At 37.3% G+C, this 15,542-nt stretch overlaps 1 protein-coding gene and 1 long non-coding RNA gene across 2 annotated transcripts in view; one reads left to right on the top strand and one right to left on the bottom strand.

Moving 5' to 3' along the window:
• Window positions 1-15,542, bottom strand: part of LOC135198198 (protein psiR-like) — a 379,223-nt gene that overhangs the window by 60,775 nt on the left and 302,906 nt on the right. The window lies entirely within an intron of this gene.
• LOC135197045 (uncharacterized) overlaps window positions 1-15,542 on the top strand; it is a 34,230-nt gene that overhangs the window by 13,532 nt on the left and 5,156 nt on the right. The window lies entirely within an intron of this gene.

The following is a 15,542-nucleotide window of genomic DNA, read 5'->3' as shown; positions in this document are numbered from 1 at the left end:
CGAACTCATCTGCCCGATGGTGCGGCCTCTGTTTCAAATACCCCCTTTCAGATGGCATCATTATGTAAGAAGCTGATTGGTTATTCTGGCTCCTTAGACACAAGGGCCAATCACGAAGGGATATCGAGATGCGTGGCACTCTTTTGAATTGCCCAAGCCACGCCAACTTGTAACGTCTTTGGCGGTTGACTTGTTTTGTTACACATACACTCAGTATCACTTATAACGGTTTCACGGGACTTCAAACTATCACGGAAAAGGCATATTCAAAACTGTATCGAATCAGCTCATCACTCCCTCCCCAGTTCTTGCGTCCCGCAAGACATACTCTGATCTTATGATTTGCGCATTGTCGTTCTTCTTTGAGTACCACACCGCCTTGAGTGTCGTACCATCCAGTTTGTGCAAAATTTAAAACTATTAGGGTAGGGCCATTTGGCGTGTTACAAACACAAGTTACAAGAAATGAATCTCACGCCTCACAATGTGTCATACAGAAAAACAAATTCAGGTTCACATTCAATAATGTCAATCAAAAATGGATAGTCACAGCTCCAGCTAAAAAAAGTTAAATTCATAAATAAAAAATTCACATAATATGAATCAAGAATGAAAAATTATTCATAAGAAGTCTGATAAAAGTGAAAGAAAACTTACTGAATTTCTTCTGCAACAAAATTAAAACAAGAAAATAAAAATTCAAGGATTACACAAAAAATAACTTTTTTATTTCTTCAAAATAATCTCATATTCCCACATCATCGATGGAAGATCACAAATTTCTGACAAAGCATAAACAGCATTGGCAACGATATGAAATTTTGGACACAGTATAATTGACATCAATAGAATTTAATAAAAATGAGATGCATTGCAATAAGATGTTTAATATGACTTGAAATACAATAAAAATAATAATGCAACAAAAATAACACAATTATGAATACAAAGACTCTCTCATGATATGCTTGGAACTGTAACAAAATGTTTTAAAAAAATTAGACATCAATTTCTCAGCAATAACTGACATGAAACAAAAGTGCATAAGCATGTTTTTGTTACTCTCTGTTCACTTTGTGACGGACACATTTATTCATGACTCGCGCTGGTATGCTACGCAAGGCAACTACACGTACTTACAAATTATGTGGATGGTTTGCTTTATCGAAGAGGGAGGAACAGTGGCACAACAAGTTACTCTTTTCTTCTTTTTTTTCTTTTTTCTTTTATTAAGCATTTATCTCCTGCATGTTCAGAACACTGTGACTTGTCAGTCAACTCCCTTACACACTAGCAAACCCACATTACACTCAACACATGCATACTTCCATGGCACTTACGCAACACGTTCATACAACAGCTGACTCACTTGCCTCTGTTCTCTGTGCAACTTCAACCCTATAGGTGTAACTGAAACTTTTAAATGTATGCGTCGCAGTTCCTCTCTCTCTCTGGCTCGTGCCTTACAGTACTCTTGGGAAGAGCGTCTGCTACTCTTTTCGCTCTCTCCTTTTTTTTTTTTTTTTTTTTTTTTTTATGATACGATCAATCCTACGATCTTGTTGAGAAATTAACATTCTTAAGGGCATCTCCATACATCAGGGATAAAACACAATTTGTTCTCACTTCATTATAAAATTTAAAAATTACTTCTCTTTCTCAATGAAAATCTGATTACTCTTTCTCAATGAACATATCAGTCTCGTTACTTTACTCAAACAAACTCTACTGAATTTACGTTAATAATTCTGCCTTTAAATCTTAATCACAATTCTTCGATGGGGACAAATGGAATGAATTGTCGCTCGTGATACTTTAACTATAATCAGAACACGGCCTAAGAGAACCATCCTTTTTTTCTCTTTTTTTTTTTTGTTTTTTTTTTACAACTTTTTTTTTTTGTTTTTTTCTAATGTTACTTTCTACAAATTCCCATATCTGCATTTCCCTAACACAACATGCCATTGATGACACTACTAAAGGCTACACAATCGTTCATTGTGCAGTCGATCTAATACTAATATTACTATCAGTGACAAGTTTTAGCAATCACGTCGGCTCTAGGCAGGGCAGGGTTTCCCACCTCCGGGGGTGTGAAGGGTATCCTCTCATCACATCCCCATAGCGTCCCAAGACACTATCCTGAACTGTCCCTCTCTCTGTGCCATACGGTTGAGATGTTCCCGTTTTCTATACAATTTGCTCACAGGTCAAGAGCTCTATTAGTGCCAGCAGCGGTGCCGGCGATCCGCTACTGATGCTATTAGTTTGCTTGTATCTTCTTCACATCGAGCCTGGATTCTCTCACTGGGTTGCTGGCTGTCATCTGACGTCTATCAGCTATTCCTTATTCTAACATCGCTTGATCCTATCCATACCTTAGACAGGTATCGTGACGTCCTTCACGGGTCGAGGTTGGTAAGGAACTTCTGCACTATTCACCTTACATCATCCCTCTACTCTTCGATAGGTCGCAATCAGAAGTAGGAGTGGACTTCCCCCATCCCACGGAGTCACGGGGGAGAGGCTTTGGTCGACCTCTCCCTGTCTCAGCATTCTTGACTCGTGGATGGACAGATTGTCTTCTACTTCTCAGAGGTTGAGGATTGGTATTTCTTCCCTCTCAACAACACAACAAGGCGTCCCTTGTTCCCGGGCACTGCGTAACAGCAGTCCCGCACGGCACTTGGGGTAACCAGGGGTACTCCCTTCCTGGCATTTCCTCCATGCCACCTCCTGCTACTGCCAACTTCCGTCCTCCCTGGTGAGGTTGGACTGCTCTCCATCTCTCCATTCGTTACTCTCTACTTGGTCTGCTACACGAGTCGGTTACTCGGGGGGTCACGAAGGGTGTTCGGGTGCCACCACCGTCGTTGAATTTGGCGCTGCAACCGCGATTTTGAATTCTCCTCCACTACTACTTGTCTGTTCGTATGTCTCGTACGGATTTTTCCAATATTTTGTGAATACTTCCGCCCATTGAAATTATTCTCTCGCCCGCTCGTCATCGAATTCGGTTGTGAAACTGTCTATAACAGCAGTAATTTATTAACGATTCTGCGATTGCACTCTGTCTTTCTAGTTAGCACTGCGTTTTTTTTTTCTAAATCGTAGGGTGTGTGATTGTACACTGTCTTTCTGGTTAGCACTGTGCATTTCGAAATCATACATATGGCTGTGGATTGTTACACTGTCTTTCTGGTTAGCACTGTCATTTTGGAAATCATATGGTGTGATTGTTACACTGTCTTTCTGGTTAGCACTGTGCATTTGGAAATCATATGGTGTGATTGTAAACTGTCTTTCTGGTTAGCATTATGCATTTCGAAATCGTACATATGTAAGTGTTTACATAATAAAAATATGGAATGTTAGTCCATATATATAAAAGACTAAAACTAAAGAGGTCAACCAGATTGCTTGCAGGAATGTGATCAGACTAGAGACGCTGAAGATGATGTATACAATAAAAGTAGGCTAAGATAACATGCCGTCACTTGTAGTCATTCAATTGTTTATAAACATTAGTCCAAGCCTCCCGCTTGAGACAAACTACCGCGACCTATAATTCAAACGGCCTACGTGATCTGTAGGTGTCTCATTTGATTGTGTGTTCGTATGTAACTATGTCATCTGATAGTATGTTCATATGTTCGAGCTACTATCTGCTTCCTTCATAACTTGTAACAGAGATGTAGAACAGAGCAGAACAGAGTTAGCTATCGTCATTAGAAGACCTGTATCTCTTTACCTAAGCTTTATCATGTAGAGAGAACAGAAGTAGCCATCATCAAAGGCAGAAGCGATCAAGCTATCGTTATTAGAAGACTTGTACAATCATATCTGATCTTCAGCATGTAAAACTTCAGAAGAATATATATATTTTTATACTTCGTGTTTTCAACAAGAACCTCCTCACCATGAGTTTAACACATTGTCGTCATAAACAAGAAGATATCCTGACTTCGTAAGTGATCTAGCAAACCCCAAGACACTCCATTGAAGATGGAAGTGCAATACCAACCGACTTAGCGTAAGATTATCGCAAGTCTAACATTACCTCATAGGCGCCTTATCTTACCCAAGGCAACAGCCCTAAAGTGGGTGGCAAGCGTACCAGAAGGACTCTACAACTTCTCCGAAGAAAAATCAGAATAATGAAGTACAGATAAGAACTCTTCAACGACGACGAAGGCAGCAGATTCTTCAAGCAACCTAGTATCATCGTTTAGTGAATAACTTCAAGAAACAAAACCGACGTGTCTTTTTTCCTATGGCAACGCAAGCTTCGTCTCTCATTAGAATCATTCAAGAACACATCGTCGTCATAAACAAGAAGATAATCCTGACTCGTAAGTGATCTACAAACCCCAAGACACTCCATTGAAGATGGAAGTGCAATACCAACCGACTTAGCGTAAGATTATCGCAAGTCTAACATTACCTCATAGGGCGCCTTATCTTACAAGGCAACAGCCCTAAAAGTGAGCGTTTCCGGCACTTCAAGAAACAAACCGAACGCGTCTGCAGCATCGGATCTTTCAAGGGCTCGAATCATCGAAACAACGCGCACGGGGAAAAACTGAAGCCAAAACCCAGGTCATCCGCCTAAATAGAGAAGGAGGACAAGGCCGTGTGTCGTTATCGGAACACGTGACTTCCCACAAAAAAGCAAGCTAAGTACAATTTTTTTTATTCATTTGGAGTAACTTTGAGTGTTTCCTTTCCAGGTCGAATTTCGTTATTCCTGTGGCTGAAGTTACGAGACATTCTTAATCTTACTTTTTTACAGAAATTATCTACATCATTGAGATTTCGCTACTGCGAGTTTTTATCTTTGAGTGTTTGTTTCCAGAAGTTCTACTGAAATATCATAATCATATATTGTGTTAATTTTATGGGCATTTTTGGGTATTATTAATCCCTTACGTAACAAATCATATTAAACAGTGAATATGCGTTTACGCAGTGGGACGTCTGTATTTATACAGATGCATGGATAGGGTCGTTTAAGCACCGTAGTGATTAGAAAACACGTGGAACACCCGTACAAATCTATATAAATTAGAGGTAACACTATCGGGTCATGACAATAAATGCTCCTTTGTATAGTCCCGATCGCAGTTTTAGAGCCTTGAGTTTTTTGAGTTATATAAAATATCGAACCTCAATGACTCAACTTAACTTTAAAAATATGGCTGGATTGCAAGGAATAACATGTCTGTAAAAAACTTTCATCAGGCTAAATGCGCTGACCAGGATCCCTCACTATTTCAAATTTTAGCAAAGAATGAAGTACAACAGTTAATATTGAATGCAGTAGTGATAACTTGTCTTAATAGTAATCGCTCAGTTCCTAATAGTTCGTCATTCGTTGCTTTTATACGTAACCAGCAACATAATGCTAAAAAACCACACAATACGTTGCCGATGGTAATAAAGAGAAGGATCCTAATTATTACAAAAGAAATAGAAACAGTAGCCCATTCAGAATCAAACAAGCAAACTCGGTTACTGTGTCACCTAGTCAAGCGGTCAAGGTTAGTTTAAATCTGCAAGTTTTCAAAGCAAAGCAAATTCCACACAATAAGCGACTCTAGCAGAGTGGGGAAAAGCGATGTTGAAAAAATTAAAAAGGAATTTCCCTATGCATCACATGAACGTATCAAGTATCAGAGCCAGGTTTTCGTTTTTTTTAATACGTAAGTTATTATAAGTAGTGGTGGGAATAAAGCCCGACTTGTACGCGCCGTAAAATTAGAACTATTTCTTGTTTTTTGTTATTTATTTTATTTTAGTACACGTAATATCCTGTATTTACGGATCACCGTCTGTTGTTTCGAACTTCCTAATGAGAAGTCCGGATAAGCGAGCGCTTACAGATACCTCTATAGTTATAAAAAAAACATTGATCTGTATCCAGTGTAATTGTAAGATCCATCTAGGGGTATACAAAATATTATCTTACATCCTGCAAAACATCAGGCGTGTTTATCAAAGGAAAAATCCTATAAACCTTCAAACATATTAAAATCCGTTTGAACAAAAATGAGACAGTTAATCAAATAATAACTTATATAAAGGAACTATACATTTGTCTCATAAATCGTAACATTGTTCAAATGACCCAACAGAATTCTACCCACAACCGCAGTCGCAGTTTGCACGCAAAATCTCGAGAGAATCATGCACCCTCGAATGTTTAGTGCGTGTAAAAAGACTTTGCTGGGAAATGAAATTTTAATCCTTCCCGACACTCTGAAATATAACGATTTCCGCGAACAAAGCCCTAGACACGGTTGACTAGCAGCAACAAGTTAAATCTAGTGATCCACAAACTATCGTTTATAGCGTGGATACGGAAGTTATAAATATCGCATTTTTTTTATTGTTTGGCTAATTTTTAATCCCGCCAACCAGTCGTAGATGAATCTCTCTGATAATCTATCTAAAGTAATATACGTAAAGTCATTCAAGCAGAGGTGATTCAGCAGAAATTTTTTTTTTATCTTTTACCTGAATACCAGGAAGTTTCTCCACTGGCAAGTGATCTCTGGAAAAAAAACGGATGTAATTTAACACAAAAACACGGTCTAAGGACAAACATAAAGCTATTTACGTACCTTCGTATAGATTCTCAATGAAATTTCAAAATAGAGGTAAATGACGAAGTTGAAAAATGTTAGTAATAGGAAGTCATTAGGAAATCAAATAAGACCCATATAATTTTTTCCTCAAACGTCATGCCATAAAACAAGATCGGACTTGGCGTATCTGCATAGATTTCTGTCGCTTAAACAAGGTTAGAATAAATTTTTCACCAGCTTGGACTTACTTAAAAGCTTTACCAGATACCATTACCTAAGTGATTGTACCTCATACACCGTTTTCAGCACACTCAGGGGACATTATCAATTTTTACGTATGCCTCCGACTTACGTTGCGCCCCAATTACAATATAGTGTTTGGAGACTTTTAGGGGATACCCTACATGCCTATATGATGATCTTGTAATCTTTTCTAATACCTTAGAAGTACATTCACATAAACTAGAGCTAGTCTCAGAGTAAAATATCTAAATGTGAGTTTTTAAAAAACCGAACATGTTTATCTAGGTTTTATGTGTCTAGTCAAGGTCTTAAAGTAGTCCATGGTAAGGTGTCGGCTATTCATAACTTTCCTGGGTACCTATTAACGTTAAAGGGGGCTAGAGCACTTTTGCGCTGTAGTGGGTATTACAATCGTATGTAAATATGTAACTCTTCAATCATGACAGCTCCTTTAACAGATCTTACGAAGAAGAGCGTAGATTTATTATGGTCTAAAAGCATCAACAGGCGTTCGATATCTTAAAAGCGGAATAATGCAGCTTACCTAACTTAAAAATCCCTGATTTAAATAAGGAATTTTTTTTATTGCAAACACAGATGCCTCAGACCAAGGGGTAAGAGGGATACTACTTCAGCAATATGATTAAACAGTTCTTCCCTATAGCTTTTTATTCACGTAAACTAAAGCCCTCTGAAAGTAAATATGCAGTAATAGGCAAGGAGGGCCTAGGTATCTTTAACTCACTAGTACATTTTAAGTTCATAATCTTTTTTTATGGGCTTACTCGATAAAGTCCTCACTGAACATGAGTCCTTTACCGAGTTTTTCAAAGGCTTAATCACAGTCCAAAAGGAACTCTGGTGACAAATGATCATTCAGGTCTTTGGAGCCAAGATAAGATATCTACTGGGAAAGCAATTATCATAGCTGACGCATTATCCCGCAATCCCGCACCATACTGCAAAGAGCCATTAATTGGACTAAAAGATATAGAAACATCCGTGCCTATTGTTAAAACCGTATCTAAACAAGAAAATTCCTTAAACCCAAGAGATCGCGAGCATTGAATATCTGGGTTGGAGCGCAGAAACTGTTACAAAACTGAACAAAGCAAGAGTCAACAGGGACATACAAACAATAAACACTTCGAACGGAAACAGAGTCAGCAGCAATAAACACCAAAAACCAATAAAACTTCGAATGGAAACAGGGTCAGCGGCTAAGCAAAAACAATAAACACTTCGAGCAGAAACCCTAAAGCAAAAGTATATTTAAAGTATGGTATCATAATAAAAATGTAATCAAAATGTAATATTATATGTAGGTCCGTGACGAGAAAACCCGAAGAACACAGCAGATGACTAACGACCAGGTAGTAGTAATAATCTCTTTCATACCAATCGTCATAAACTGGTTGCATTCCGTCATCCAGGTTTCCCTACTATGTCACAGAAAAGCCAAATCACTGTTTTACTGGCCTACAATGCTTACAGATATAAAAAGCACATAACTGATTGTAACACGTGTCATGAAAACAAGGGACACACTAAGACACCTGTCAGTTAAGGGCTTATCCTGTGCCAAATCAATCCTTGAAAGAATATACGTAGAATTATTAACAGAATTACGAGTCTGACAGAGTGAATAAACACTTCTTAAGTGTTAATAGTTCCTTGACACGTTATATAGAGTTAATAGCACTAAAGACAAAAAACACCGCAATTGAGTGCGTTAGGAATATTTATGAGTGCTAAATCAGTAAACATGGAATTCAACACATGATAATCTGACTCAGGTGGTGTAAATCAATAATCTTCTTAACTCGTGTGAATTCCTTTCCATTAAGAAAACCAATAATATATTTTATCACCCAGAGTCAATCGGTTTGGTAGAATAACGGATAATTAAATAGGAAGTGTCAATGTCTTACGAGTTACAACTCGTGATATTGGATCCGAACTGGATTATAGCGGTTCTCGCGGTTTTAAATACCTTTATCATTTATATCTTGTATCTATAGAATTGATGCCGCAAGTAGCCTTATACGGTACGCCGCTAGAACACTTTTCCACATATTCAAGCCAACCATTAATTTATCAAATATATATAAAAAAAAATATATAAATAAATAAATATAAAAAAATAAAATAAATATGGATACAAGTGGAGTCAATATAATACACTCCGTAAGAAGTCGGAAGGGTTACAAATTATAATAAAAAAGAATCACGATAAAATCAATAAGCAAAACGTAACCATAAGTTAATTAAATATCCAAATATATATGCGTAAAGATTTGAACTCTAACTTAACGCTTTAGTAATGACAAATAAGCTAAAAGTTCAAACACATATCCAAAACCTATGACATATTGTCTGTCCCCTGGTGATTTATATCCGTAGTCAATGAGAAAAAAAAAAATAATAATAAATAAATAAATAAAATAAAATAAAAGAGATTTTAAAGTCAGGAAGTCTAGAAGTGAAAATGTTATCTATGGAATAATCCTATATGAATCTTATACAGGGCTAATAATATATATAGAATTTGTATGGAAACCTTTTTCATTAGTTTGAATAAGGAATATTTAATTTAATATAATTCCAACATGAAACTAATATATTGTTCAATTTTGGTACTGCTTTTTTTCAGACATTCTTCTCATGTGGGTCGAGTACAAAAAATTTATTTATCCTAAAGTCGTATTTATTACAGCAAGTAACGTAACTCTTAAGCTGGTGACGACGTCATCAGTTCTAGAAGGTCTGTCGCGTTTGCCGTATCAGCATTGATTCCTTTAACCTCAAATATCTGCTTGCACAGGCTTCATCTCGCGCTTGCGAAGCAGATTGACTGGAGAAAGGAATGCTTAGCCCGAACTTCTCATGGGCAAGGCAGATGTGTCTATCCGTATGCGCAATGCAACTTAGTTAAGGAGTTGCAATCATTTTAAAATTAATAACAAAATAGGCAAATAGAATTTCTATAACAACAAAATGAATTAATTTTTTTTTTCTGAACCTCATAGACAATTAGAAGTATCAAGATATGTATATGAAATATTTACTTGCAACATTAGCCTATTACAATTCAAGTAAAACATTCATGGGAAAATGTCACATTTTCTTGAAAACCCAAAGTTTATTTAGAAATTAGTTTACATAGTGGGTTTTTTCGTTGCATCTCCTACCTATTAATAAAGTTTTTAAAATTAACCTCAGAGGATGTGCGCGAGAAAATTGAATATGAAACTTTTGTTAGGGGCACATAGGATCAAGATTTTATCACAACTTAATTTCAGTTAGCATAGAGAAATACAGAATCATGATTAATATTCTCTTTGACTCTTATGTTGCCTGGCAATCTTACAAATAGCTCCGTTTCACACTTCTTTGTCTAGTAAACTTACTACAGTAATATCGAATTTTCTTTGGGATTCGTATTGATATCTGTTTATTTTTTATAATTATGGATATTTTTACAGTCCTCCCCATAGACCTGGATAAGGTTCACTCATTGTTAATGCCATGGAATAAAAAAGTTTGTACAGCTGACTCTTTTGAATTCCAAAATATCAGCGAAATTCATGTGGGATAAGTCTGGTCTAAATGGCTTTCTCCCCCTCCCGTATTGGATGTTGTCTGAATTTACTTTGCCCTTGTGACAAGTATAATTTCACTTGCAGGCTGATTAATGGAACCTGTTACAGTATCCTGCAGTACGAGAGTTTCACATCGCAACTTCAAAAAATCGTTCGTCGCTGCGGACGACGGCAGTCGAGTAACAACCGCCTACAATGTGAAAGGAATAAGCACCATCATGGACTTCTTCGACCGACACCGTATCTCGTCGTTAATCTCGTTTTAATGCGGAATGCTCCTGCGGCTGTCGGAAATCGACTACAAAAGGACATACTTCCGACAATTACGACCAGAAGGATATTCAACTCTACTTTGCTGGCGAAGGACTCGTGCTGGGGATGATTTATTCATCGTGAACGTAATCGTGTAGCTTAGGATTCAGAGGATAAGTATGAGCGCAAAATAGAACGTTGGACCCGCCCAGGCAAATTTTCCCCTTGTTTTAACCCTGTGAAATTGGCCGTTTCATTTGGCTATAGGTGGTTGTCTGGAACTGTGTAATGGACGAAAAGTTGTTCGAAAGCTAGTTAAATGTGTAGTATAAACCTCGGTCATGTATCCTATATATATATAAATGATCATGAAATAACAGAATCGAAAAATATATTTTTTGCGTGTACGCACTAGGAATCTATATATAAAATGATCATAAAAAAATAACGGAATCAAAAATATATCTTTGCGTGTACGCAATAGGAATCTATTTAAAGTGCACATATATTATTCATAATTATATGAATCCATATACATATGTATAAACAAAATCAGGTAGCCTATAATCAATCTGTTACCTTTTATCTTACCAATATCTGCAGTTATATATGAGTTAGTATATGGATTAATGAATCAGATATATAACATTTAGCATAAAAATCAACGAATCAATCAGCATAAACATTTAATAATTTTATCAATTATATATGAAATTTTTTATCAGTTAAAATATGATTTTTATCATGTTAATCTTCATTCTATGCAATTGTCAGAGTACATTAGTATTTTCTGTAGCATATGTATCTTAATGAGATGAAGTGAAAAAACTGTATCATTATATATCCACGTGATCACTATTATTTACCAATATCATTGTTTTATATTTTATTACTTGAATCAATTCCATGTACACAATGAATTTTTATTTACTTATATATATATATATATATATATATATATATATATATATATATATATATATATATATATATATATATATATACAGGCAGTCCCCGGGTTACGACGGGGGTTCCGTTCTTGAGGCGCGTCGTAAGCCGAAAATCGTCGTAAGCCGGAACGACACTTGGAAATATGCCTTAAACTAAGAAAAAGTTAGAGAGACCTTACCTGTGTGACATGGCAAGTATTGCATGATGTGTAGTGTGGTTATTTCAATGCCAAGGATGGTTCTTGAAGGTATAATTCAAAAAATACGAAAAAAAAAAGTGTCAAAAATCATCATAACCTCAAAAATTTTTGTTGTAATGTAACCAAAAACATATTTTTATTATATACTGTGCTAAACTATAAAGGATTTTTATCATAGCATGCGTTTTTTAAAAGCGTCGTAACTCGGAGCGTCGGAAGCGTCAGCGTTGTAACCTCGGAACAAGCGTCGTAAACCCAGGACGGATTTCATTGAATATTTAAGAAAAAGCGTCGTAACCTCGGAACGTCGTAAGCCGGAACCGTCGTAACCCGGGGACCGCCTGTATTCACATAGTGTCTGTATCACACTCCTATAAGTCAAATGCAAGTCAAGTTTGAGTAATATTCAGTAGTTGGTTTTGGTAGCTGACCGAGCTAATGTAAGTGTTTACATAATAAAAATATGGAATGTTAGTCCATATATATAAAAGACTAAACTAAAGAGGTCAACCAGATTGCTTGCAGGAATGTGATCAGACTAGAGACGCTGAAGATGACGTATACAATAAAAGTAGGCTAAGATAACATGCCGTCACTTGTAGTCATTCAATTGTTTATAAACTAGTCCAAGCTCCCTGCTGAGACACTACCGCGACCTATAATTCAAACGGCCTACGTGATCTGTAGCGTGTCTCATTTGATTGTGTGTTCGTAATGTAAACTATGTCATCTGATAGTATGTTCATATGTTCGAGCTACTATCTGTTTCCTTCATAACTTGTAACAGAGATGTAGAACAGAGCAGAACAGAGTTAGCTATCGTCATTAGAAGACCTGTATCTCTTTACCTAAGCTTTATCATGTAGAGATGAACAGAAGTAGCCATCATCAAAGGCAGAAGCGATCAAGCTATCGTTATTAGAAGACTTGTACTATCATATCTGATCTTCAGCATGTAAAACTTCAGAAGAATATATATATTTTTATACTTCGTGTTTTCAACAAGAACCTCCTCACCATGAGTTTAACACATCGTCATCATAAACAAGAAGATAATCCTGACTTCGTAAGTGATCTACAAACCCCAAGACACTCCATTGAAGATGGAAGTGCAATACCAACCGACTTAGCGTAAGATTATCGCAAGTCTAACATTACCTCATAGGGCGCCTTATCTTACAAGGCAACAGCCCTAAAACATATGGTGTGATTGTACACTGTCTTTCTGGTTAGCACTGCGCATTTTGAAATCGTAGGGAGGGGCCACTCCAATTTAGTATTACCCGTACTTAGCACGGTCCGCCACTTTCCTGCCGATTGCTTTAGCCATAACTGTTTTTATCCAGTCTGTTTGTTTCACCATTTCCCTCGTCATCACCGTCCATTGAATTTTCTCTCGTTTCCATGCTTATTTCACTTCATATCACTGTTTGTCGGCTAAAATGGTTTAGCACTAACGTTTGTTTGACACCTCATAAGACCTCATAAGACTGTATAAGACCTAATAAGACCTCACAGGACCTGCAAGACCCCACAATACCATACAGGACCTTAAAGGACCCCACGGGGCCTCGTATGATTATTCACAATACCCCACGACTGACACCAAAATTATATGACCTGATCTCGGTCATTTGTGGGTTCGGGATATGAAGGAATAAACAGGAGAGAGATAAGTTCACGTGCATGCAATAGAGGTCATGCAAAAATAATAATCGATGAAACGTTTAACACAGGTGTATTCTTCTTAGCTACACAGGTGGCCTTTAATTATTACGTTAACTATACTAGTGCACAACCGGACGGCATGTTAGACTTATTGACACTCATGGTGACGATACACGTACAGTCTTTGTGTGGCGGCGACGGAATGTGCTGGCACTGGGCACTCTTGTCGACCCAGTCTGTCTGTACTGTATGCGACCGCTGACGAACTCATCTGCCCGATGGTGCGGCCTCTGTTTCAAATAGTACCCCCTTTCAGATGGCTCATTCATAGTAGAAGCTGATTGGTTATTCTGGCTCCTTAGACACAGGGCCATCACGGAAGGGATATCGAGATGCGTGGCACTCTTTTGAATTGCCCAAGCCACGCCAACTTGTAACGTCTTTGGCGGTTGACTTGTTTTGTTACACATACACTCAGTATCACTTATAACGGTTTCACGGGACTTCAGACTATCACGGAAAAGGCATATTCAAAACTGTATCGAATCAGCTCATCTATATATATATATATATATATATATATATATATATATATATATATATATATATATATATATATATATATACAGTGGTACCTCAAGATACAAAATTAATCCGTTCCGAGGCGCCCTTCCTATCATGAGTTTTTCGTATCTTGAACCGCATTTTACATGTAAAATGGCTAATCCGTTCCAAGCCCTCCAAAAACACCCCAGTAAATTTCATAATAAAGCTAAATTGACCTATAAACTATGAAATACTACAACAATTTGGACCATTTAATACCTAACTTAATATGTACTACATAGAACCTGTAAATAAAGTGTATTAGTGTACATGGTATACAAGAAATACTGTACGTACATACGTACGCATGTAGTAAAATGTGGAAGCTTACCTTTCGAGTGAGGCTATCTCCGAAAGTGGCGACAGAGGAGGAGGACAAACGGCAGATATGTACACTTAACTTTACGAAACACATAAAAAATGTCAGAAAAACAAACTAAACTTTACAAAACTCATTAACAAAACTGTAACACTTAACTTTACAAAAAACTTGAAATTCAAATTTTTTTTTTTTTTTTTTTTTTTTTACATTTTTTTTTTATTTTTTTTTTGTTTTTTTTTTACTTTTTCATACTTTACATATTTACAAAATTTTCAATTTCTTCACCACCGAATGGATGCCAGTTCGTTTACGAAACTTTTTCCGAACCACCCATGAGAAGCCTTGAACTCTGGGGTTGCCATCGATGTCCCCTCTCCTCCGTCATCTTCGGCTTGGGCAATCAAATTGCTGAAAATAGCGCTGGCCTTCTGGCAGATTGCCGTCTCGGTTATCGTATTGCCATCGATTTCTTTGTCCTCAATCCATAGAAGAAGCAGTCTCTCCATTTCATCATGCACATGGCTCCTCTTGTTGGACAAAATAGTCACGCCCTTGGAAGGTGTAGCTGCTTTGATGGCTTCCTTCTGTTTAAGGATGGTGCCTATCGTCGACGGATTTTGGCCGTATTCCTTAGCGATCACACTCAACCGCAAGCCAGCTTCATACTTTTTGTTATCTCCATTTTTGTCTGCATAGAAAGCATTCTCTTCTTTCTGTGAACTTCAGCAACTTTCTTGGGACCCATGACTATACTGTACGTAATTAAGTTATGTAGTATACTAATTAGGTTCTCACACAACACGATAAAGTAGCACAACGAAATCACTAACATGAATTTACGTTAACAAGCGAAATCGTATATGTGAACGAACGAATCCCACATGCGTACGATAACACTGGTGAGAAGCAATGGCTGAAGAAGAACGCCGCTACGTAGCAGATGCATGATGGGAGGGATGACCAATAGGAGAGAAGGATCTCATGGCGGTGACTAGCATCAGGAACCAATGGGAGAGCGGGAGGATGGTGGCGAGTCTACTCAGTTGGCGGTGCGCGAGTTTCAAAATTGTTATCGGTGGTCCGGGCGAATCTCGGACTTAACAGCAACAACC

The sequence above is a fragment of the Macrobrachium nipponense genome, chromosome 23 (genome assembly GCF_015104395.2).
Source record: "Macrobrachium nipponense isolate FS-2020 chromosome 23, ASM1510439v2, whole genome shotgun sequence".
NCBI classification, from domain to species: Eukaryota; Metazoa; Arthropoda; class Malacostraca; order Decapoda; family Palaemonidae; genus Macrobrachium; species Macrobrachium nipponense.
This window is presented reverse-complemented; position numbering and strand designations above follow the sequence as displayed.